Consider the following 23,107-nt stretch of genomic DNA (forward strand, 5'->3'; position numbering starts at 1 on the left):
TTGTACTTCAGTAATTGTGCATGACTACAATTAAATTGATAAGTGTATTAAATGCGACCATGTGTAGTCTATTTTACACTCAAAAATTAGCTGTGAAATTACGTAAGTAGCTTATTAAGTTACGATCCAAATCATCTGATAAATACGTTATGTAAAATATAATTTTCTTTTTTTTCTTTAGAGACGAAACTATGTCCAAGGATCAAATTATGGCCATAATCATTTCTACGAAATGCTATATTGATTTCAGCTAAAAGAAAAATGGTATTGTACGGTTTTGTCTTGCCTAATTTACAAACGAGGGTGTATGAATATTTAACTTTAAAATTATAATAATAAATGACTTCGAGTTCACTTTCTTAATTCAAGGATCGTGAGCACAATTTTAGTAATATTTAACCCCCTCCCATTAAATAATTATTGGGGTAGTAAATATAAAAATAATGTGTCTACGACCATTACAATTCTGAATAGACATACTTGCTAAATAAATATAAGTAATGAATATAATTTTAGCCCCCACAATCACATAAAACACAAGCAAGGCAAGCCAAATAAAACCGTTTAGAAAACACAAATTAATAGATACATATTTAAATTCCCAAACTTTATTGATATATATTTACAAAACAAAATCTGGACTATCTTTCCAACGAAGTAATGAAAAGGTAGTTAAAAAGAGAAAAACAAAGTATCTATGTATAGAGATACCATGTATTTTACGCATGTATTAGATTTTAATATTGTGGACAGAATTTTTACAACCCTTATGATCAGCCCTTTAATGTCATACCTATGTATTTTGCAAAGTTCTAAAACCTTTTTTCACATCGAACATTTCACAAACTATAAAATGCATATGCACGCAAGCGCAAAGACATATCCCTTTCTTGTATTCTGGAAAAAGCTAATAAAATCTACAATCCAGTCTATACTCATATCTCACCTATCTGTAAATATACATAAAATGTATGTAGGTATGTCTGTTCAAATGTATGTAGGTAGGTAACTAGATAATTATTCTTTAAATTGTTTAAACTACTACGATAATAAAATTCAAAAACCGGTTTTAAATTTTGCTTTATATTTGTATAGGCTAATCAAGGAAATAGTAGATCTGGTTTTGACTGGATTTGAGAATTGTAGTCTGGTAATAATTTACCATCCCGATTCCTGAGTGAAAACTGAATATTAGACCATATACCACATAGACCACCCTACTATTGGGTACTTTTGGGTATAACATAAATCATATACTTATATTAATAAATCGCAAAGATTGTCCAATTTTGTCATCATTATTTGAGCAACTGACAACGTTGCGGTGAAATATTGTAAGTGTCGAATATTAAAATCTGAAGGATTGTTTGGTAGTTACTAATAACTTACTACCTAAGTAGTAAGTAAAAAAAATCTTACGAAACCGCTCGTCAACTTATAATAACAGTTAAATGAAGCTCTTAACATAGAAATAAAAATATAATAATATTAGTAAAGTTAAAGATAGGTACATAGGTTTTTAAAATAAAATATTTAATTTATATAAAAATTAAATTAAATACGTACTAAAATTTATTATTTATATATTTGCTCTAAAAGATTTCGTTACTGTAGTTAAGGCGTAGTGTAAGTTAGATACCTACATATCCGTTCTTATTAAAAAACCAAAGAATATAAAACCAAAAAAACCTTAACGAAACACCGACTATGGATCTTTACATCTTATTTATGTATGAGTACCTTATATTTAAAAAAGAATTAAATGAAACATTTTATCCCCACAAACGAATAAAACGAAGCAATAAATCTGCCATATGCCTTTCTAACATATTATTATTCCTTTAAATCAAACGTATTTTTAATAACTCTAATCTTTACTTAAATATACAGAAAAGTTTCATCATCGTTCATTAATATACTCATTACTTTTAGACCGAATGTTGCGATAAAAATAATTGAGACCTACCTACAGTGTATCGTTATTTAAGGCCATTTCCGATACACACCTTCGCCTCTACATGTGAGTGATAATGTGTAGAATGAGTGCATACGTATTTGATATATAGATAGTAAATAGCAAGGTAATAGCACCGTTTGTAGTATAAAACTGTTCGAGTTTAAACGCTGTTATAACTTATGTGTAACTTTTAATTAGCATACGTGAGAATACGTAACTTTTTGATACTTTTCTTAACGCTGTATGCTGATACTAGCCCCAAAAACCGGACGAATGTATTATTTTATAGGACCTAAATATATAAAGAAAAACAAAAATTTCTTATTAGAGACTGGTATCGAAGTAAATAACAGGATATTTAAAAAAATGTAATCGACTCTATTTTTTTGTTGTATGTCTGTCTAATCGTCGAATTGAATTATATATCAAATTTTTATTTCAATCAATATAAAAATATTAAAAAAATATATATTATGTTTATCTTAATGTCCAGACTTTAAACAAAATGAAATAACTGCACTCTACTACCCCATTACGTATTTTATCCCAACTCGATTAATTACTAATTATTCTTAATCTTCATATCAAAACAACTAGGCGTGTTTAGCCAAACAACTAGTAAATATTTATTAAGAATTAAATGTGCACGGTACGTTCCTTACTTTTTTCTAAAAGTGTGAAAATTTTGAATAAATATATTTAATTTGTTTCAAATTTCCGAAAACCGACCATACGAGACCGAACATTTTCGTAGCTCGTTGTAACAACAGTTTTGCCTTTTTATACCCGGTAAATTATCCATGATTTTTTTGACATAGGTATTTAATTATAGGTTTAATACCAACAAATCTATATTTTGAATATCGTCGTTGAAGTGACAATACCTCCTAACTAACATTTTTTAAGAAATCGACTTTTTTATTGCAATAGACTTAAAATTCTATTTAGCATGGCCTAGTTTTTTTTCTACCTGATATTTCGTTTTTAAATAGCAATTAAAACTCTGTGGAAATAGCTCCTATATGCTCAAGTAAATATTTACGTATTTTTTTTTTGGTAATATCTCCTATCTACTTGTTCAATCGACTACACTCTGCCGTGTTCGTCGATCTACTGACCGGCGGTAGCCGTTTCGCGGAATAACAGAGCGAGAGAGAGATGCTAAGAGCAAGTTTGAACTTGTTTTTATGGCACGGCGTTTTAGTAGTGCTCTGATGCTTCGCGAGATAATACACAAAAGTTATTTAAGTGGTGATTTCTTCATTAAAAGTGTTTTTAATGTGCAATTGGGATATTTAAAGGAATTGTTGAGGAATAGGTAAGTTGTTTAAGTATTTAAATACTGTTCGGCTTGGGTTTGATTTAGAAAAAGTGTTATTCATTTTTTTAAATTGCAGATAGAAGGTATTTCTTTACGAAGTTTCGTTAATCGAGTTAATAATCTTATTTAGGATAATATTATATTAACGGACTAGTATAAATAGTAATGAAATCTTTTACAGGTGTGTGCACCAACTTAAATGATGAAAAGGTATCAAGGTTATAGGGCTAGAAAGATGATTAGTCTCCTAAAATTAAATCCTGAAAATCGTCATGACCAAGAAAACTTGCTGACAGGTAAGTCATGATGGCAAAACTTCTATTGGTCATCTGCTTTCGAAAATAAAAATGTTTATGAATATTGTGGAAGTACGTTTTATTATTTTTAATATAATTGACCTATGCATTTGTTTAATTTTTTTTTAGTGGCTGATTCTACTGTCAAGAGGACTACACATAATGAAAACGCTTCAGAATTTATAGTGGCTGATTCTTCTGTCGTAACGCCTAGTAAAAATTCTTCAGAGTTTATATCTCTTAGTGAATATCCTAAATTGTTTATTCCGAAATCACTTTCTGTCTCAGATCTCACAAGTGATTCAATGTTAATGAAGGAAATACGAGCTTGCTCTGTACCCCCATCAATAAATTTTAATGTCACACCTTCAGAAAATTTACAAGTTGATATGGATAGTCAAGATAGATCCTCATCACATCTTCATCACAGTATATCAGATGCAAGAATAGAATCAGAAAGCCCATCTTTACTTATTAATTTACATTCAGTCACTCATTTTGATCCTCCAGTAACAGCCAATTTTTCAAATGAGAGTGATACTGATACGTTTCAGAGTTCTTCCTGCTCATACGCACCTTCGTCGTCATCAAATGACGAGGAGACTCACAACCAAATAGCTACAACATCAAGCGCTTCTCAAAATGTTTTCTACGGTGATGTTAATGAAGGCAGAAAACGTCGTAAAGTTAGAAATATGAATGAATGGAAAAAAAATAAGAATAAAAGACTGAGAATGGAAGGTAAGGAATATTTAGGATTCACTAAAGAAAGAGGAAGGAAAATGGAACATAATAAAACCCGGCCATGTAAACAAATAGGAGAAAGGTGCAAATCCAAATTCTGCGAAAAAAGCCAAAACAGACTATGCAATAAAATTACGGATGAGTGTAGACAGAAAATATTCAGTTACTTTTGGAATAACCTGAATTGGGATCAGAGAAAGATATACATTACAGGACTAATCAACCGCACGAACGTGTCTCGAAGAACTTCTGACGTTAGTTCAAGACGCAAAGGTACTTTGCATTATTTTCTCCCGCTGGACGCAGATTCCAATAATAAAGTACAGGTGTGTAGAAATATGTTTTTGAAAACTTTTTGCTTGGGGCCTTTCACCATCCAATCGTGGGTAAGGAAATCGGAACTTGGAATGCTACCATGTCAAGACATTCAAAATAGATTAACCATTCGAACTGCTAGGCGAGGAGCGGAAGAGAAAATGTCAAATCTTAATTATTTCTTCGATAACATACCTAAGTTGCCTTCGCATTATAGAAGAAAAGAGACAACAAAACTTTATTTGGAACCTACTTACAGGTCTATCACTGATTTGTACAATCAGTACAAAAAGTTCTGTATAGACACTGCAGTTACCGCTGTTTCTAGATTCACATTTGAAAAGTCCTTTAATGACAAGAACCTTTCCTTATATATCTTGAAAAAAGACATGTGCGACATTTGCTGCAGCCATGCAGTAGGAAACATTGACACAGCTGAATATACCGCACATATTAATAGAAAAAACCGAGCAAGACGTGAAAAGGACGAGGACAAAGCAAAAGCAGCCAGAGGGGAAATTATTCTGCTAACCATGGATCTTGAAGCTGTTAAAATGTGTCCTTATTTGACAGCTAGTGCATTGTATTTCAAAACTAAATTAACGACCCATAACTTTACTGTTTATAACTTGACTACCCACCACACAGTCTGTTACTGGTTTGTTGAAACGGCGGCTGATTTGACAGCGAGTACTTTCACAACGTTTATTATTGACTACTTAGAAAGGTTTTGTATTACTAGTGCTCTGCCGATTGTAATTTTTTCAGATGGATGCACGTATCAGAACAGGAATAATATTTTAAGTAATGCATTACTTAATTTGAGCATTAAGCATGGTGTCAGCATTGAACAAAAATTTTTAGAGCCTGGTCACACTCAAATGGAGTGCGACTCTGTCCATAGTGCCATTGAAAGGAAATTAAAAAACAGAGAGATCCATTTACCTAGTGACTACATTAGAGTCACTAGAGAAGCCCGCACTCATCCCTTTCCTTACGAAACAGTGGACGTCGATCATAGCTTTGTTAAAAATTATGCAGACCCCTCAACCTTTCGATACTCAAGTATTCGGCCAGGACGCAAAGTGGGTGATCCCACAGTAACTAATATTCGTGCTATCAAGTACTCCGCTGACGGAACAATCACAGTCAAATTGAATTTTGACGACGATTGGGTAAATTTGCCAGTAAGGTCAAAAAATAAAGACATTGCCACCTACTGCCAATTAAATACAGAACCACTTCCCATTTCGATTACGAAATATAACCATTTGCAAAGTTTAAAATCTGTGTTACCAGCGGATTGTCACAATTATTACGATACATTGCCTAAGATTTAAATTGGATTAATTTTTAAAATTTGTTTAAAAAGTAGCTAATTTAGTTGATTGTATTGCTGATTAATTATTTGTATTTTTAAATTTATAATTTAGAAAGTTGGTATAGCATTTAAAATTGATCTCACCATTGCATGTCATGTCTTATCATGGCATGTCATAATTTCTACCATTGATTGCCTAAGTCTTAAAATATTTTATTTTTGTTATTAAAATTTAATTTCTACCTAGTTTTGTTTAGTGAATTGTATTTTTTTAATTATAATAAAAGTTAAGTTTGAAATAACTTAAACGCGTTTGTATGGACGATTTGTAACTGGTGAAACCAGTCCTAAAATTCGTTGGTTATTGTGTTGATTATATTGTTGTTAATAACAATTCTCTTTCCTTAATTTTTTATTAAAGTTTTGATTTTTACAGTACAAATTTTATTTCTAGCAATAAATCCTAACTTCTTATTCCATAATGATTTTTCCCTATAATAAGATCAATACCTCCTAACTGACGGTTTTACAAGAATACATCATTTTATTTAAATTGCTGGTTATCAAAATAATACGTAATCCTGTAAACATTAAATTAAAAGTTATATGCAAATCCTGTAATCAAAACCTAAAAAGTGAATCGTTTTTTTCTTCTCCTGTAAAATAAGCATATCTACAGTTAGGAGGTATTGTCACTTCAACGACGATATATCGAAATTGAAGCCAAGAAACGCAAGTAAAAAATGAATTAATTTATTACTTGCGATAAAATATATAAATAGAATGAAAGTAGGTGTTATTAGGTTGGCGATAAACTTTTTTACTGACCTATAAGAGTGTATTTTCGTTTTCTAAGATAATGTTATGGTAATATTCTGTTATCTTTATAGCGTGGTAACGTAATTTTGAAGGTGTCTTTAGAATTTAAATATGAAATTAGTAGTAAAAGTTTTTCATAACAAAAAGTAGGATTCCGTTTTCCTTATAATGAGAAGTAAGTGTGGAAGAGATTTTAGGAGTGGCATAAGTATACCGTATGAGACCCGTGGCAAATTCATTGCATGGGGCCCTAAAAAAACGCTCACGAATACGTACTATACTGATTGTTGGTCCTGGGGACCGTTTTATGCACATGTTTATAAACATTTAAAGATATTTTAATTTTTTTATACACAGTTCAGAAATGGTTAGCTTGGAGCCTCTCGGGCCGGGGACCCCATCAGGCTGGGGGCCCGTGGCATTTTGTCAGTCCTGCCACCCTAGAGTTACGCCACCGCTAGAAAGTATTGTGTTACTAATCAAATTGTTTATTTTGTATACTTCGTCATACTGTACTGTAACAAATTTTAAATTACATTTTTTCTTCCTGAATCGATACAAGAATGGAAAACATTTTGGCATCGCTCTAGAACTTTTAAATATAAAGGTAGAACTTATGTAAAGAAAATGTTTACATGAGATATATGTTAAATATAAGTGCAATAGAAACCTACTATATGCGTAAAATTATAAATTTTACTTTTGGACTCAACTTTATTTTTTTGTGTTTAATCGATCGAAGTGACTTAAATAAAAATAATTAAAAATCTTTCTGGTATACAGAAATACAAAAAAGCTGGCAGAGCACAAGATAATTAAAAAATGAAAATTCTCACCGAAATGAAGCGTAGTTTAGAGAACTCCTGTATCGTCACCGAGATCCACAGAAGAGCATTATATTATTATCATAAGGGTGTTATTATTAAAAAAGTTTTTTTCACAAACAAACGCAAAGTGGCATCAAAGATCACTGTTCTCAAACATTTCACGTCACTCGGAGTCCTTTGCAACCGCATAGAGTAACTTTCACGTTGCTAGCTAGCTAATGTTTGTTATTTTTGTTTGTTATGAAAAACAGATCGTGAACCGAGACGTGTTATCAGTCAGAAGGCGCGCGGGAGTATGAATCCCAAAGACACGAGCACCACGTTTTGCACGGTCCTAACTACTGTGCCGCCCCACCTTAAGTATATTGTTTCTGACAATTATCTCAATTTTAAGGCTGAATTTCCGCGACGACGCGTCACCCGAGGAAGTGGTTTTGAAATCAAGTTAGTTACTCAATGAAAATTAGATGAGAGAACAGTGATGGGAACAAAAAATAGCGTAACTATAGCTTGGTTAGGGGGATCCAAAATCCAAGCAGTGGCGTAGCATGGGCTCGCGTCGCCCAGGAAGAAAAATCTTCCATTTACATATTTTTATTCCTCCTTTTCTAAAGAGGGAGTCTAAAACTAATTGTCTTTTAAATTTTTCGATGAAAAACAAAATGCTCCGAATTGCCTAATCCCATGCGTACAACTATTTAATATCGCCGTATTAATTTGCTTTCCTGCGCACATTAGGGCACCGCATTTTTCAGTATAAAGAATCTTACCACTTTATAGACAAGTAGGGTCGTAGGGGAAGTCCAGCCCTTGGGGAGGCAATTGTAACTTAAATCAGGTGAACTGGATACTGTATGCATAGTTTACCACCTTAGTGTTATAAAAAAGATATAGAATTAATAATATGTATGATTGGGTTACAAATATTATTAATTCTATTAATAAATTCCGCTCACTTTTTATATAATAGACAGATAGAAAATAGATTTAAATGGCCTCTCCAAATCTGCTCATGACGATAGCTTTTGTTTAAATATCACTTCATTCGAGATGGCAAAATTTGTTTTTCGTCTCTATTATCATAAAATATTCGCGTTTTAATATAAAAATAGAAGTAAACTGATGGAATTGGCATAAATGTAAATATAATTATTATTATGCACTTGTGACTTAGGGTTGCATATGGGAAGTAAGGAGAAAATACATCATATTAAAAATAGTAACTTAACTCACGTGACAATAATGTAAATATATTAATAATCTTACGTATATTTTATATTATATTTTCTATATTATTTGAAGGTGGTAGAACTCTTTGTGGCTCGGTGCCGGAGGCACTACTGTCACAACTATTACTGCCTAATAACAACAGAGTTAAGCTGCTGTCTTCCGATTTGAAAGATATGGTAACGATGTGCATGGGCGGCTGTAGCCAAAAATACAGTTGACCAAAATATAGTATGATATAATAACTATAGTACAGGTGGCAGCCCTATTGTGCTGCATCCTTTAAAATTACTTCTAGGAATAGTACGCATATATGAATTGTTTTGGAGTGATTTTGTGGTCTCACATTAAGTATCTCAGAATAATCTTATTCATTCTCAGAAGTGGTGGAGTGACACAATGGCGCTACATTTGCTACATATATACATATACAGCAATAATAATAATTTATTTTGTTTGTCCGGATGCAGTCTAGTTCTGTCGAACTAGAACCACGATTTGAACGTAACTCCCATACAGAGTTGTGTACCAACAAATTTTGACGTTTTACTGTAGTGGTTTAATTTACGCGACTTCTGATTTCAAGTAGCCGTACAAACAAATGACAACCATTAAGGGCCAGAGCTCGACGATTCGGAGTAAGCGAAATAGATTTTATTGAATCGAATGATGCAGTTTTAGTGTTTATCAAAATCGGCTTTCGTGCGTAACCCCTTTCCTCTTTTCATTATTTTTCAGGAACTTTTACTAGAAGCTAAAACTTAGATTCGGTCACTCAGTATATGTCAGATATAAATATAACTCCATAGCGTTCATACAGGTACCTTTTTAACCGAGACTCATTAAGTCATTACTAAGCTAAATAAGCCACATAAAAACAAAACTATTTCATCATCACAAGTTGTACAACGCTTTATTTTTTATACACCTCACGTGTAGAGCAACATAAAAACGCGGTAAAAAGGAGTGACGTTTACTACGAGTAGTATCCTTAATTTTATTTATCAACAAGCTTTTACGAACTCACGTGTATAGTTGTATACCCGCGCACGTTTTTATACACCTAAAAGCCCTTAAATATTTTCATAATAAGAGATAAGTGAGGTCTCATGAATCTTTTTGCGAAATAGAAATAGGACACGAGCGTATAATTCATGTAAGATACTTATATAGGTCACAATTAAATTAACCCCGATTAGAAAATACTTTAAGGTAAAAGTCCCGTTTTAATCCGATAGGAGCTTCCAGGGTAAGCTTTTGCGGAAACAGATACAAATATTTTTTTATAAGATAGAAGTGACATACAAGTATCCAGTTATCCACTCTACTTCATGGTTATTACCACTGCCGCCCATGGACGTCTTTAATCGCTCCCAGGTGGAATTGGAATCCTACCTAAGGTGGGCCATAGGCGCGCCGCTACCCCTGAAGACTAAGTCTAAACACTTCATATTTTAACCCATTAGTTAGCCTACACTAAGTGCTTCAATATATATATATGGTGATAATTAAAAAATTCAACCGTCTTCCTAGTACGGTTTAACAGTTAGATCGAAAAATGCCGAAAAAATCCGGTTTGTTGTACGGAGACCCCCTTTAATATTCAACTTTATTTTATTTTTAGTATTTATTGTTATAGCTGCCACTGTTATGCCTCCTCTGTAAAAAAATCATGTGTCTATATATTACGGTTCCGGAGATATAGCCCTGTGACAGACGGACAGACAGCGAAGTCTTAGTAATAGGGTTCCGTTTTTACTCTTGGGTACGGAACCCTAAAAATAATGTATTTCGGTGTAAATATGTATAGATAGATTCGATCCACTTATATTTTCAACAAACGGAAATGATTATGAAGGTTACTTTTACGCTACTAATTATAATACCGGTCCGTACGCTTCGAACCTCTGACCGCCAACCTGAAGTTGAAGGCATCAATCATTTAACCTCTACGTGTAGAGTACTACTAGTAATTATTGACATTATAGTCACCTTTTTACTCCAATTTCTTCAAATCTTACGGTATATACCATTAGATCTAAATTAGGTTTGAATAATAGTAAAAAGAAAAGCTTATGTGTATACACGCGTAAAAAGTTATACTTTATTTACATAATATCATACATAAAAAATGCATTTCCATTACGTTTATTATTTATAAATATCATACGCATTCCAATTAATTTAATTGTACGAAAGATCAACAGACGAAAGTAAAGATAACAGAAGTACAGAAATAAATTGTGTGTTACAAACACGCCAGAAGGAGTTTAACTTTAAAAGTTGGTAAAAGTGGTATATTTAATATGCATTACAATAGTAATGTTACTACGACATTTTTTTATATTTTATTTTATTTTTACCATTTCATAAACCTGGGTAAACAAGTTGTAAATTCTCTTAAGTTGTCATAAAACGTAATTATAGTCGTCACAATTTAATAGGCCCATTTTGACACATGCCATTGCTAGGCTCTAAGCATGTGACATACAAATCGATAAGCAAAATAGACTATTTTACTTCAAATCGATTACAAATCTACATCGTATTGTATAGATTACTTAATATTTTTTAAACAGAATATTTATTTAATATTTTTCTAATTCTAAATTATATTTTTTTTCGTTTTATCATTCACTAAGAAACAAAGTATTGATTATTTTATTGTTGTTAAGATGAAAAAGGCATAAATAATTAGTTATTGGTAATTCTAAGCTTTCATTATTTGAAAGTTAATCGATTATGGTTTCTTTCGAATGGTTTGAAGCCGCAAGCTCTAGCCGTCACGTGGTCGTAAGCTGCCTACTAAAAAGTTAGCTTAAGACATTAATGACATTAGTATGGCATGTGTCAAAATGGGCCTATTAAATTGTGACGACTATACCTGCGTAGGTACGTTTAATGTACCTACCACACATGGTTTAAACGCGTCATACCTAAAACAATTCGGATATCTCCTAATTAAATCAATATATACTAAGTGGGACTTCTCAAAATACTTCTCAAGTCTACGGACGTCAATACTTGCGTACGGGTACACATACCTTTTGTTTATATTACACGTAGTTGATAAAAATCGCGATGGAATGCTTGCACGATGTTAGTCCTATGTTTGAAGCTACATTTTACGCAAGTGCAGAGGGTAATGTTTTTCGAACGTGTGTATGTAGGTATATATGTCCCATTCTTTGGTACGTCCTGCCTAAACGACTTGACGGATTTTAACATAATTATGAGGTGTCGTGAGATATGTGTAAATTGAGCAGCATATGCTATTTAAGGAGTCGGGTTTTTGCCTTTTTTATAGTAATTATCTAATTTAAATAACATAACAAGTAAGATTGTCAATCAAGTCTCTATGTCATGTCAAAGACACATGATCAACGTACACATGGATAATTACGAGTAACATACGCACTTATTTTTTGCATACCTTGATTATATTGAACTCAGTTTTTACTTGATTGACTTATTACTAATAAGATTCAAGATACTTATTTATAAATCATTCAAACGTTTCCTATTCAATAGTATTAAGTATGTATTTAAAATAAAATAACCTCCTGAAATCTCTCGCTCACGGAAAAGCGGAATAACATCTCTTTTTTGGGAAGTCGGTTAAAATATATCTAATATCTATAAGGTGTTTTTTTTTTTTCATTTTTAGATATTTTTTTTATATTCTGGACATTATCGTAGTATAAAGCCGTCACGGGACGCCTGGTAGTCGGAAACATCGACATTATTTTGTAAACGTAATATGCAGAAAAGAACATATTGTGATAGGAACTAAATATGTCATAATGATAAAATAAAATATTACGATCGCACAGTCGATTGCGCATGGCGACGCGTCGCCACACCGTACACACTACTGCATATAGACTGTATATATATACCATCGTATAGCCTGGCATGCGTCGCCACGGCATGCGCCGCCACGCCAGAATTCGGTTTTACGTGCGGCTATAGATGTTTCACATCAAAAAAGGGGCGTTCCTCTGGTTGATCGGTGTCTGGGTTAACATTACATTCGCCGCAAAATTACCCAACCCTTACTCAAGAGGAGGTAACGGTGTGTATTAGGTACTGTAGCTGTCATAACAACATTTTTTCCCCATACAAAAAAGCTTGTTTTTGCTATTTCTCCGTTTTGCTCTTTTCGCTCAATATTAATAATGGCTATACATACAAATGTCTACACCGCTAATGGAATCCTTCATGTGCAAACCTGACTCCTACTTCCCTGCTATTATTCATTCTCTATCACCACAAAGACGCATCAATCGTCAATTTATTATCACAAATCATTTTCTCGTTAATCTTTTTACCGCTATAAAAATAAAGATTTAATGACTTAATTATGTATTGCTGTTATTTAATTAGTCAACCAAGTTAATTTACTGCTACTTAAACCGATTTAAAACCAAATTGAATTCATTTATTCGATAAGCAAAATAAACGTTATAAATATTAATAAATTTAATAGAAAATAATTTACAAGACAATTACATCGGTAATTCAGTGGATTAATTATCAAAAATAGTACCTCTATTTTAATCTTTTTATTACAAAAATTGCTACACACCATCATGCATGTGGGTTTTATATGAATTGTCATTTTGCCGGCCCGTGGGCTTAATGCATCCAGTCTCGACGAAGTCCACTGCACGTTTTAGGGGGCGGCAAAAATTTGTATATTTTGGAAGAATTGAAAACTTTTTCTTCGTCGCTGTATTTTTAGCGACAAAAATAAAATCAACTTTAGAAAATTAATTGTGGTCTTTGTGTCATCCGAAAATCCTAGGGGGCGAAATAAATTTGCAATTGGTAGTAGGTCTAGCACAAAGTCTAATTAGTAAATAGTAGGTTTCGGGTCAAGTTTGCCCCCCCTACTTTGGACTGTAGCTTTCGATAGATGCTACGCAACGTAGCCCCTGTATCCTTACCATGAGTTTTTACGTTTCGACAAATATGACTGTTTTGGTATTTGTTTACGTATTGGCTCATAAAATTTCCAAGTTCTGATATAATCCGCTAGGGGCGCTGATTTGATAAGGGTATTGAATTGACCAAACTACGTAGTAGGTTATTGTATTAATTTATTCATGTATTGCATAATTTGTATAGTGTAATTTTGACGATTAACGGAATGATGCAATACTACAAGATTTTGCATACAATAATGTAAGAACTAGTTCAACAGAAGTACTTACATAGTATTATCCGTATTTGTCAGGGTCTGAATTACATTTTCTGTATAAATGAAAATTAAACAAATTATATGTAAAACTTACAATCTTATGACAGGTCACGGCATCTCTGCGGGGATTGCGTGAAATGTTTTACCCAGTGGTTTTCAAAGTAAGGCCATGACCCCTTAGGGGGTCGCAAAACCTCTATAGGGGCGTGAGGAGTTACAAAGTCATATTAAATATAACAGAGAAATATACAGGTAAAAAAAAATACAAAAAAAAATGTTAATTGCAGTATAATTTATATATTTACCTACGAATGTAAGCATTTGTAGGTTTAATGTATTTAACCAGTATAAAATAATGTAAATAAACAAACATTTTTGGTGGATGCACAGTAACATTATTTAATACACATTAGAAACAAGAAACATTAGGAGGTCTCGAAATATTTCAGCATACTAAGGAGGCATGAACAAATTTTAAAAACACTGTTTTAACCAAATGAAGCAGTGATCTGTTTGCATAATAAGTAAAGAATCCACTGAATACAATGCCTCATGGATTTTCATAAAGTAGATCTATTGTTTGCAAAAATAGTGTTCTAATTAACTATAATAAATCATTTCCAGGATAGGAAGATTGCTAAGAAATTATGAATACATTTAACTTAATAAATTTGTAATGTATATTAATTTTTTTATCAACTTTTAATTGCATTTATTAAAACTATTGCCATTATCTTTCCTTTGTTCGACGATCTGTTTCTCAATCTAAATTCTCCTAAACAAGGTGAAACTACAAAGCAAGTATATATTATTAAAGCCCTGCCTTTCATTCCGTTCATTGATTTCTATTTATGTGCTGACATTTTCTTATTTTTCCTGATATTACAAAAGAATTAAATAGTATAGAAACACAAACATCTTGAAATCAAACCTTGAAGCAATAATCTTCAAACATTGCAAATAAAAATCACGTTTTACGCTTTTAGTATTAAAAATAATCAACCTTAAGCTATTTTTTGCATTCTAAAGTCCGAAATTTGATATTTTTTCCGGGAAATAAATGAATATTGGTGGGTAGTACTGGTGGGCTTATAATCGAAAAATTATAACTTTTATAAATTGAATCTTTTTTCAACAAATACTGATTAATGAAAACTAAGTAAATATGCCGTTTTAATATTTACCATTAGTATTAAATAGACAATAAAAGCATTATAATCTTCAAAATAATCCGTTAAATCCTTTACTAATGTACGGATTAATATTCAATTAGCATTCGTTGTTTTTGCTTTCAATGTTTTTCATTTACAAAAGCTTTAAAATTAGTTACTGAATACTACTGACTAATGAAAATATTTGTACATTTATTCATTAAACATGGAATAAAAATTCAAAAGAGAAGACAATGGTAATTGTAAATTTATCTAATATTAAGTACCTAATTAAATAAGATCTTACAAAGTAAAAAAAAAATATATTCGTAACGGTACAATGAAAAAACAAGTTTTTAAAGATTTTTGATAAATATTCAGATTACTCATAAATTAATTATTCTAATATCAAAATAGCATTTCCTCGTTCCTCATTAAAATTAATATATACAAATATATGTACCTACCTACATGTGTTTGTGTATATACATAATTATAATATGAAGTCAAACAAATTATAGTTTGTGGTTCACCTTTATAAATTTATTTCGATCTTGTCAATCATAGGTAAGTTATATATTGATCTTTCTTTTGTAATTTTAGATGAAAATTTATATACTTAAAGCTTTTTTAACTTCTAAGTGCTACTTCTACTAGGATTAACTACGAAACTATTTTTACACTGTAGAAAAAGAAAAGAAGCATGCAATCCATATGCCGTCTATCACATATAGACATCTTTATTCAACCCCTGAGAAGCTTGGAGTTCTACGTAAAGTCGGCTATAGATGAACCGCTACTTCTGAAGAGTACGGACTGGTAGGGGGTAATACAGCTAAAATACATTCATATGATACGACGTCGTATTATGACACGTTACGACGTCGTATCGAAGCAATATCGTACCGTGGAAATAAATGTGCATCGAAAAATCGAGAATAGTTTGTATCGCGTGGAGCGATCGATTTCTTTCAACAACACCTTATAGAATTTTCGTACGATTTGACATTGTGGTTTTTAAGAGTGACGTCACACAATTCCACGACGTTGCACGTGCCATACGACATCGTTTGCGTTTTGGCCCTTTCATACGGACGGATACGAGCGTGTTAAAAGGCAAATGATTAATCTGAGTGGCCTCTAGAGGTGTCGAGGAGAGACGGCCACGGGCCGGGGACCGGTCCATCAAGGTGAAGGTTGATGTCAAATGAATTGCTTTATAAAAGTTACACTGGAACCACAGATGCATAATTGACATTGTTTACGAGCATCCTGCTGAATGCGCTTGCGCATCGGTTTGGACTAAACGATATATAAAAAAATATAAAGAAGTTAGTAATATTTGTTTATCTTATTGTTCTCACACAATCCTTTCTTTTGATACCCATAGCATGAGGGTATATGAAAATAATTGATCCACCATCTTAGGGCGTCCGCCATACTTGGTTTAAAATTTAGTTACGAAATATGATCCTTAAATACATATGTACTAACAAGGCAAGTTAAGTAAAAAATCATAAAATAGTAAGGAAATTCGCATCTGAAAATATCTTAGCAAATGCTTCAATAGTAAAACATAAAGTTCAAAAATCTGAAAGGTGTGTGAACTCTACTAATTTTTGCTAGTACGATGGCCTGATATTTAAAACCCTCTCACTCTGAGACTCCGGCGGCACCACCGCCACACCTATTTCTACCTAATAACAGCAGTGTTAGGCGCTGCTGTGTTCCGGTTTGAAGGGTGTGGTAAGGGAGACAGACTTTTCCGAGGCGTTCCAGCTTAGTCCTCAGGGGTAGCGGCGCATCTGTGGCCAACCTCAGGTAGGAATATCTAATCCTATCTGGGGTTCATTACAGATGTCCATGGGCGGCAGTAGCCACTTACCATTAGGTGGACTGCATGCTCGTCTGATACCCTTATATTATAAAAAAAAAAGGATTGCTCTAATACAACACTAACACACATAGACACAATCTCACATATACAGACACAAAACGAGGTAGAGAATATAATATGTAGAGCTGAATTATTAATAATTAAAAATCAAGCCATTTATCAAGTCTAGTTTGTTCTACGCTCAGGTTCTACGACGTGAAATTTAGATATAGACTGATTATATTCTATATTCAGACATAACTGACCTTCTTAATTATATTTTATGCCGCGTCAACACAATTTTTATTTATATCATTGCTCGAATGTCAAATACATTTGAAATGATTCAGTTGACGTGACAAAATAAATATGGAGATAAAATTAATTCGATGTCACTTTGTAATAATTTTGTTGTCACTTATATTATTTGTATGTTATACGTTATTATAGTCAATGATAATTTAAAAGTATTTACTTAACAACCTACGACGTTATAAATATTAGCAATGTATATTTAGCAAATTTATTTCTTTTATATTACACAAATAGTAAATATCATGCATTTCCTGGATGATAAGTGGCAACTGCCGCCCAAGATGATCATTCATAATCAACCGTAGATAAAATAAAAGTCGTATTGAACGGTGGAAGTCGCATTGTCAGAGGTGCCATTTATTCCTGCCTCATAACAGCAGCATTAAGCGCAGCTGTATTCTGGTTTGAAGGGTGTGGTAAGGGAGACATACTTTTCAGAGGCGTTCTAGCTTAGTCCTCAGGGGTAGCGGTGCATCTGTGGCCGGACTCAGGTAGGATTATCTAATCCTATCTGGTGTAGATTATAGATATTCAGGGGCGGCGGCAGCGGTAGAGGCAGCCACTTACCATCAGGTGGATTGCATGCTCGTGTGCTACTCCTATATTATAAAAAAAGGTTTTTTTTATGCAAAACAGGACACAGCAGGGATAAACACTGCTGTTATGAAGCAGAAATAGGAAATTTTTATAAACACCAAAGGTAGATAGGTTCGTGATGTTTGTAACAGGATCTTAGAACAGAAGCTCTTTTGTTTTTCTCATAATATAGAGTAATTATCATGAGTTTACGAGGTTTTCAATACTAAAATGTTACTGAGAACAGTTATGGCTTACGATTATGTAAGCCACGACTTCCAAGTAACTTACCCAGTTCAATGTTTTATGACTTTTAAATATTTATGTATTTTATATTTCTCCGTAGGTACGTTATAATGTAACTGTATGATCCGATATGAAAAATAATTTCTTTATATTTTTTATGACTATGCAATTATTTATTAAATATTGCACGTTTCCCTAGCTTCACTATTAAGGTATATACAACAATTGATTGACCTATAATAATCCTATGAATTATCAAGATTTATTTATACACACCACACCATTCTGTTCTGATGAGGAATAAGGACGATTTCATTTCATTGATTATAATTTATAACATATTTTAACATCATGTACGAGTTTTTAAAATGGGTATACGAAAAGAAAGAAAAAAGCTTCGATCAACAGTTCCATCAACAAACAATATCATTGGTTTTCTTGATCGAAGAAAAAAAGGCTTCAAATTTTTCATTTATGAAATTTTGCCACCCCCTAAAACGTACCGAGGACCGGATGTAAAACTAAAGCTGAGGAGGCCGGACCTGGCCCGCAGGCCATTGATTTAAATGTATAAATGACTGCCTATGTATTGCAATGATTTTAGAGATACGCTCAAATTTATTTGCGCCCCAAAATTAAAATAATTTATTATTTGTAGTCGTATGTATGATATACATGGCATTCCAAAACGTTAACATTCGTGCCAACAAAATAATAATGACATATAAATGAAGTCAGTGTTATCATTATTCATATTTGGATTTCGTTGACGTTGCTGTCACCGTGGTTGTGTGATAAATTAGCCTGAAGGATGCCTGACTACCGAACTGTAGCCTAAATCAACATGAGGTATCTATTACGGGTAAATTTACAGAGCAAACATGATTCTTGTATACAAACTTATATAAGTAAGTACCTACTCTATGCGTCATACGTATTTTTTAAGTATTGCAAAATCTTGTTGTGATTTTACCGCAATATCTATTTTTATATTTTCCTCTAAATTTGATAATTCATATATTTTAAGATGAAACTTTAAATGTAGTAAATATTGAAACTAAGTGAAAAAAGAGATGAATCACATATCGACCTTAGCAGTATATTCAGCAGGCATTTTCTTCTTCATTATTTTTCAAAAAAATAATACTATAACACTAAAATAGTAATGGCTGCCTTAGCAGCAATTGCGCTGCTGTGTGACTGAAGTATTGAGAACGGCAGTATGGTTCGACAGAAAAGTTATAATTATAGCACCTATTTCTAGCGTAAAGTAGTTCTTGTGTTTTGATAGAAAGTTGTATATGCCGGTTAACTTATGAGGAGGTCATCTAGTCTTTTTTTTATAATATGAGAGTAGCAGACGAGCAAGCAGTCCCCTGATGGTAAGTGGCTACTGCCGCCCATGGACATCTGTAATCAACCCCAGATAGGAAGATAGGATTGAGGATAGGATCTCTATATATTTGGTTACAGTTGCCGCCCATGGCCCATCCCTAGGCGGCAGGGACCCGGGCATCGAGGGATTACATACAATTTTATAAAAAAAGTTGACGATCTTAAAACTTCAAACTATATGTTTGTAGTTTTAAGTCACGTCTAATTAAACTTCTCATGGCATTATCTCTCCTTACTGTATCATTGAAACTGAAGGCGACTGAAACGCAGTTTAGCACTGCTTTTCCACGGCAGATACAAATGACTCATGAAAATACCTTTTTCACGATGTTTCTAAGAACAAAGTTAGCACTTTTAGTAAAAATAATATGATAAACAATGTTTGTATTTGTTTCAATTCGATATTTTGATATTTTCGCTACTAATAAAGTTTGTTTTAGACCATGAATGTACTTATAAAATTATGTATTCTTCCACCTTTATTCTTGTTAAATATTATTTAAATATTTGTTCCTAAGAACCGGTCGCATCGACTTTTGGGCCACAAAAAATAAAATAAACTATCTGTGTACATAATACGTGTACTTGTTGTTGAATGTGAGATCGTTGACATTTAACCTACTTAATATTATAATAGGAGTACAAATACTGACCATGGCTCGCATTGGTCTCACTACCTACATGGCCTTAACACTTTTGTATGCACTTGTATGTTACCGAACTCTACGTTGAACCGATAGGAATAGAGTGAATAGACAATTTTAAACAAAATAACCATTTTGCATCAATTATACTTTTTACTTAACATTTTAAAATTGAATATGAGAAAAACGGGTCTGGCATTTTAAACGTAATTGAGTGTGTAATTAATTTAGTTTATTTATGTACGTACCTACTTTCAAGAAAACTTACGTACCAATTTTATCAAATATTACGTAATTACGTTACATAAAATACGCTTTAATCTGGATTTATATTTAAAAATAAAAAAGTTAGTTGGTTCAAATTGTTGTTTTTTTATTTGTGTCCGAAAAATAAATCAATGACAGATTTGACTGAGCGGAATGTTTCAGTAGATCCGGACAATTTGCAAGGTGACACACAAGGTGTGATCATAAGTAGATAGGATATGTTAATCGTTTCGCAGCCGACAGAGGCCTAACTGTAGGTCTAACTAGCCGAGTGCGTGCGTTGCTAATTATCATAGACTTACCGAACTGATGTGCCTCTCCTGCTGTGACTGCGGGTGAACGTTCAGCCACTAGTGTGGCTATGAACAAACTTGATGAAGTGAACTTAACACTAGAGGTCGTCTCTCGCGGGAACACTCTCAAAAGAGTGTGAGCAGGACCAGCTGTCGCAGCCTATATATCAAACCTCAGGCCTCGACGAGTAAACATAGACAATCCCATATCAAATACTACGCAAAAACATGTAAACACTATTTGATTATGGATTTCAAACGACGACACGTACAAAGTGCTTTTCCGGGGGAACGTTTGTATTTATATCTTGTTGCGAATGAAAAGGACACAATGGAACGGTTATTATTTACTGATTCTTCTGTTTACAGGTGCAAATATGCTATATTACGCATTGGGTTAGATAAATTAGGTATGCTACGTATATTCGATGCAGATGTGTTATTTGGTACATTTGTTTTATTTATTATACACTCGTTTCGAATTATAACTTAATCACATAAACGTTTTCTTCTTTCTTAAAACGATAGTTCACCTTCCTATCATATGAACCGTCGGCTTATATGATAAATATAAAGCTACATAACTTTTTCATTGTCAAATCTCTGCTATCAAAGACGCCAGTGCCACCTGGCGGATAATAGATAGAATAAAAATCAACAATACATTTCGTAACTCACCAACAAGTTTGTGTTATTAGACAACACAGATTGTTTAATGAAATCACTGTCAGAATGGTATGATATCTTTGAATTGTAATGTCATGCCGCTGTTACATGCCAGTATAATTATTATTATCTCATTGTGTACACTATACCTACTGAAAAATATAGGTAAAGTAACTAAGCTAAAAGATGGTAGTAATCGTCGTGGTTCTACTATGGTTGCGTTTATGCTTCTGGCCTTATAACAGTGGTAAGTATATGCCGATTTTTGGTGTTTCGTCCTCGAAGACACCATTGCACATTTGATAGAGTACGCCTCTGTATAATTTGGTTCAATACTGAGAGGCATTAACCACATATAGCCCAAATCGCATGAAAATTGGCATCTTCCAGATTAAAAAAAATGGAAGATTGGTAACCTTAATTTAAAATGCTGTTTGCATCTATCTTACTACATTTTTAGGATTGTGTACCCAAAAAGGTAAAAACGCGACCCTATTACCTACTAAGCCTCTGTTTGCCTGTCTGTCACAGGGCTCTATCTCTTAAACCGTAATAGATAGGCACTTGATTTTTACGGCGTGTCTATTACTAGTCTTCAAAACATTTACTATTCCACAAATAGATTAGAAAAATTAGAAATTTAGGTAAATAATTGAACAGTCACGTGACCACGTGCTGTTGACAGTTAAACAGAAACAAATAATTGTTTAATTTATTTCGGTTTTACAAATCTTTTGAAGATAAGTAGATATACGTATACAGGTAAGTCATTTAATACCGCGAATTATGTTTTCATATTTTTTTTGCATTCAAATATTTGCAATACAACGTACGGGGCGTATGTTTCTTATTTGTTCTATTTACTGTTATGGTTGATAAGAATTGTTCGACTCATTTTGTAGTTAATTACTATGAAATAGCGAATCGTAAAATACCTATTGATCTTCATTTCTTTTTATAAATGCCATGATTTATTTTGATGATTGTTTTTTTTTTATTTTACGTATAGACGTTCATGGTGGTCCGATTTATTGAAACTTTAGAATTATATTAGAACAAATCAATTAATAGCGTATATTAAGAAAGAATCAGCCATAGCGTAGTTATTGAAACTCTGCCTTTCGATCGAAATCCGAGGTTCGAACAAGGCACCTCTGATTTGAAGTTATCTATGTGCGAAGTTATGATCAGAAATTAATCATCAATTGCTGCAACGGTGAAGCGGTAGCGGTAGTGCATCTAGAGTCGAAAACAAAGAGCAGCTCTTAATTTATGTCCCTGTAGTTCTGGGACCAGAATAGGGCTACGGTATCCCCTGCCTGTCGTAAGAGGCGACTAAAAGGGGGCTTCCGGGGTTGCGGACGGCAAGAGTGGGAGCTCGAACCGCCCGGCCAGCGACCCCGGGAAGGACGGCGGTATGTGTGGTCGCATACCGTCGTGCACATCAGACGGAGTGGCGAGCACCACGCTCGCCTGGGCGGAGCCCGACGGGGCAACGTGCTAAGAGGACTCCGGTTGCGTTCCTTTGGAGATCCTGGAGTCCGCTACGCAGCGCCGAGGACGGCCACCGGGGGGTTTTAGTGCGGTAAGAATCCCACATAACCCCGTGTCGCTCCCACGGCATAGGGTAGGTTGAAGGTTCCCCCTC

The 23,107-nt window shown here is 33.4% G+C and overlaps 1 protein-coding gene and 1 long non-coding RNA gene across 4 annotated transcripts in view; one reads left to right on the forward strand and one right to left on the reverse strand.

The window, feature by feature from the left end:
- LOC140749050 (synaptic vesicle glycoprotein 2B) overlaps positions 1-23,107 on the reverse strand; it is a 57,689-nt gene that overhangs the window by 29,796 nt on the left and 4,786 nt on the right. The window contains exon 1 of one of the 3 annotated variants that reach the window (XM_073082064.1): positions 20,803-20,979. The exons of 1 other annotated variant lie outside the window; for it this stretch is intronic. The gene's annotated coding sequence lies outside the window, so the exon portion shown is untranslated. Of the gene's footprint in view, positions 1-7,609; positions 7,940-20,802; positions 20,980-23,107 lie in introns of those variants that run through there. One more of the 3 variants, XM_073082065.1, reaches the window with a different exon arrangement.
- LOC140748990 (uncharacterized) lies at positions 2,814-6,387 on the forward strand. The gene is made up of 2 exons (XR_012103012.1): positions 2,814-3,574; positions 3,704-6,387. It is a non-coding gene; the product is annotated as an uncharacterized LOC140748990 (long non-coding RNA).

This window comes from Epargyreus clarus, unplaced genomic scaffold (assembly GCF_041222505.1).
Source record: "Epargyreus clarus isolate Ecla_fem2 unplaced genomic scaffold, WU_Ecla_fem_2.2 ptg000017l, whole genome shotgun sequence".
Classification (NCBI taxonomy): Eukaryota; Metazoa; Arthropoda; class Insecta; order Lepidoptera; family Hesperiidae; genus Epargyreus; species Epargyreus clarus.